The following is a 4154-nucleotide window of genomic DNA, read 5'->3' on the forward strand; positions in this document are numbered from 1 at the left end:
CCCCCCCCAGCTTTATTCTAATTAGGAGTGTCACAGGGCGCCTGGGTGGCTCAGTTGGTTAAGCATCCGACTTCGGCTCAGGTCATGATATCATGGTTTGTGGGTTTGAGCCCCGCATCCGGCTCTGTGCTCTGTGCTGACAGCTAGCTCAGAGTTCGGAGCCTGTTTCAGATTCTGTATCTCCCTTTCTCTCTGACCCTCCTCTGCTCATGCTGTCTCTCTCTCTCTGAGAAATAAATAAAACATTAAAAAAAATTTTTTAAAACAAGGAGTGTCACACTTTTTCCCTAATTTATAAAAGCAGCACATCAGAGATCTCTTTAGTTTGTTACTGTTTAAGTCCTGTGGTCACATTACCCTAGGAAAGGGTGAGTGATCTTGAGAGTTATAGGAACTTGACAAGGGGACACCTGTACCACAGTAAGTCTTTGCATGGGGAAGGACAGGAAATAAGGGTTAATCTAACTGCTCCACCTGTGCTTAGGTACTGAAGAAGACCTAGAATTCTACGTCAGGAAGTGTGGTGACATCCTTGGAGTAACCAGTAAACTACCAAAGGACCAACAAGATGCCAAACATATCCTTGAGCACATCTTCTTCCAAGTGGTGGAGTTCAAGAAATTGAATCAGGTAGAGTCTAGAAAGCTCACTGAAGTGGAAGCCCACTTGGGATCTTGGTATGGTATCTTCCCTAAACTGGAAATCTCTTATTTTATGCCATTCATTCATTCTGCAAGTATTTATTATCTACTAGACAAAACAGACAACAACCCCTGCACTTCTATTCTAGCTGGAGGAGCTTGGCAATAGACAGTAAACATAGTAGAAAAGTAAATCACATTGTATGATAGAAGGTGATGGCATAGAGAAAGTAGAGCAGGGACCAAGTGTGCTGATGTGGCAGTATTAAATAGGGTGGTGAGGGAAGGTCTCACTACAAAGGTGACATTGGAGCAAAGCCCTGAAAGTGTTGAGGAATTTTGCCATGCATCCTGGGAGACGAGTGTCCCTGGCAGAGGGGAGATCTGTGCAAAGTTCTGAAGGCTGGGCTTAGCCTGGCTTTTTGGGGGCATAGCAGTGATGCCAGTGTTGCTAAAGAGACCTGAGCATGGGATACAGAAACAGGCCATGAGGTCAGCACCTTATGTCAGAAATCATCTTTCTCTGGACTGAGGTCCAAGGACTTTAAAATTACGCCTGGCCTTCATTGTGTCTATTCCTTGATGAGATTTGTGAAATTAAATGTTCAACCACTGTTGTAAATGGGCATTTATATACTACCTATTCTACCGATGGGAGAATAAATTTGTCCCGCTTTTCTGGAGATCTTTTTTATATTGTTCAAAAGCCTTCAAAATGTATGTTCCTTTGACACAGCAATTCTAATCCTCAGAATTTGTCTTAGTAATATAATCCTGAATGTGTGTAGATTTACCAACCAGGATCCTTTGTGTAGCATTGTTTTAATAGAAGAAAAATCTTCATCAGTATGGAACTAGTTAAGTACCTAGGGTGCATCTCTAAGATTAAAAATGTTTAGAAGAATGTTTAAGGACTCGGGAAGACATGCAGGATATGGTAAGTGGGGTTGTGGGGGAAGGGCTATAAATATATACATACTTAGGTTTGTATGTGCTGAGTGGAAAGGTTGGAATTTACTGGCAGGGGCTGACTCTGCTGGGTACTCACGGTGCTAGAGATCGGGGCTGTGGTAGTAAACAAGATGAAGGTGGCCTTTGCGATCTCTTCCTGAGACACATGCAGTGGAGGAGACTGGAATACTATAGGGGCAATTACAGCACTTGGAGATAAATGCCATGGGGAACCCAGAAGTGAGTTGATATAACTGCGGAGCACTGAAATGGGGGCTGGCCCTCATGTAGGTTCTCAGCAGTACTCACCCTGCTGGCAAGGCAGAGACAGGCCCCTAACGCCAAGATAGGAAGTCTGGTGTGGTTTTTGCCTTGGTGCCTTCTGTATTTGCTCCCCGCTCATTGTGGTGGGTGGTGGGCAGTAGTCAAAAGCCCTGTCCTGATAGGGAAAACTTGATTCTTCAGCTGGATTCAGCCTTAAAGCCAGAGATTACTGTGTGTCCCAACTGATGATGATTCAGAATCTTAATCAAAGTATAAAACACCAGACTTCCCATTTCATGCTTTGTACTGAAATACTGTCTTATTCCCTCATTCAGGAACATGACATTGATACAAGTGAACCAGCCTTCCAGAACAATTTCTGAGGACCATGCCTCTTGAAGTATCTTCTGCCTCCTGATTCTCTTTGTAAACTAGTTTTGAATTGTTCCTCAATTCCTTATCAAAATTGTCTATACACTCTTTCCTCCAACTCTTTGCTCCATGAGTTGTGGAATGTCTGCATTTTTCTGTAGTGCCCAGATAAGTATAACGTTTCTAACAAGATCCTTATGTAAGATACATTCCATTTTTAAGATTAAATCTGACTGAATCTGTACTTTTATAATTTATGAAAGTCTTTCATTGAAGTCTTTTTTTCTGACTATAGTTCTGAATTCCAGTCTCCTTTATCAAAGGCATAAATATCAAGATTATGAGTATTATTAAGGTTTTGGACTAGCTCAAGGATATAAAACAAACTTAACCTGCATGATCTGTTTGCCCAATGTGCTTAATGAAAAAGATGAAATAGTAGATAGATACCTTCCTCACATAGATCACTCACCCCTTCATTTCCCAGCTGCCCACAGGACACAACCATTTGGAGGCTGTTGTCTCCATTCACACTTTGTCACCCTCCTCTGAGCTCCTGAAGCACTGAGTTGTCATTTTGTGTTATGATGATGTGATGTGATATCTGTCCCAAGGACAATGGGAAAGACTGTACATGCTTGAATGGGACAGCTGTGTACTGGGTACGCTGGGAACCTGCTTTGGTGGTTGCTGAACGCCAGAAAGAAGATTGCAGAGCCACTGCCAGTGTGGAAGGACTGTGTTGCAGTGGGAACAGTTTAGCTGGTGGGTTCTATAAAGATGAGAACTGTGGAAGAGGCCATTTATGGAGAGTGTGATATAACCCCACGAGGAAGTAATGAGGATGAACTAAAGTGCTGGTGTAGGAAAGATGGCATTTTGAAATAGATTTGGTCTGATGGTTGGAAGGTCAGACTGGCAAGAATTTGAGCCTGATATCCTGGGAAGTGGTGGAGCAAATGGAAGATGGAGATTCTGAGGGGTGAGCTGCTTTGGAGCATATGAATCCAGTTGAGATGATGGCAGTTCGTACCAGTGGAAATAACCAGTAAATAGCTAGAAATCCCTGAGGTTTAGAAAGGATGTCGATATTTTTCATATGGAGTTGATAACTGAAGTCATGAGAACAGTCTACCAAGGAATTAACATTTTTAGAAATTCAAACCCTTAGCAAGAAAGGCTCACATCCTGAATTTCAAATTATTTATTCCCATTAAAGCTCTGCTCACAGGCTTCCATTCTCTCACACACTCAAGCCCTAGTGCAGGGCTTATTCAGAGTAGCCAAGCCAGAGCAGTCTTGGGGAAAGGGGAGACCACTTTGCTCAGAGGGCAGAATCTGGAGGCCAGCTGAGAGAAAACCAGCCATAGAACAACTGGAGTGTTGTGACAATATATTTGGAATATATTTCAGAAGCGTACTCAACTGTTACCTCACAGCCCATATCCTCTTCTGTGGGTTTGATGCTTCTGCAGTTGAGAGGTGAGGTCCATGTTCCCTCCCTCTGAATTAGGCACTATAGTGGAAGTGACACTGACTTCTGAAGCTAGGTCATCAAAGGTCATCATACAGCTTTTGCCTAGTTCTTTTGGGACACTCGCCTTTAGAGCCACAAGCCAACAATGCAAGAAGTCTGAGGCCTCTTGGATAGACTATGTGGGTAGTCCATGTTATAGGTGTCCTGGCCAACAGCTAGGGGTCCCAACCTATACCAGCATCACCTGCTAAACATGTGAGTGAAGACACCTCCACGTGATTCCTGTCTCCAGCATCAAGTCACCCCTAGCCTTTGAGTTGTCCGAGCTGAGGCCATAGACATGGAGCAGACAAGCTGTCCCTGTACCTTTCTCAATTCCTGACCCACAGAATCCACAAACATTATAAAATCACAGTTTAAGCCACTAATTTGGAGTAGTTTGTTATGTA

The 4154-nt window shown here is 43.2% G+C and overlaps 1 pseudogene across 1 annotated transcript in view; it reads left to right on the plus strand.

Annotated features, from left to right (window-relative positions):
* The window catches only part of LOC144232425 (intraflagellar transport protein 52 homolog), an 11269-nt pseudogene extending 8788 nt beyond the window's left edge, over nucleotides 1-2481 (plus strand). The window contains exons 3-4 of the transcript XR_013335388.1: nucleotides 485-630; nucleotides 2192-2481. The product of XR_013335388.1 is annotated as an intraflagellar transport protein 52 homolog (transcript). The remainder of the gene's footprint in view (nucleotides 1-484; nucleotides 631-2191) is intronic.
* Nucleotides 2482-4154: the final 1673 nt, after the last annotated feature.

Source organism: Crocuta crocuta, unplaced genomic scaffold (genome assembly GCF_008692635.1).
Source record: "Crocuta crocuta isolate KB4526 unplaced genomic scaffold, BGI_CrCroc_1.0 scaffold477, whole genome shotgun sequence".
NCBI classification, from domain to species: Eukaryota; Metazoa; Chordata; class Mammalia; order Carnivora; family Hyaenidae; genus Crocuta; species Crocuta crocuta.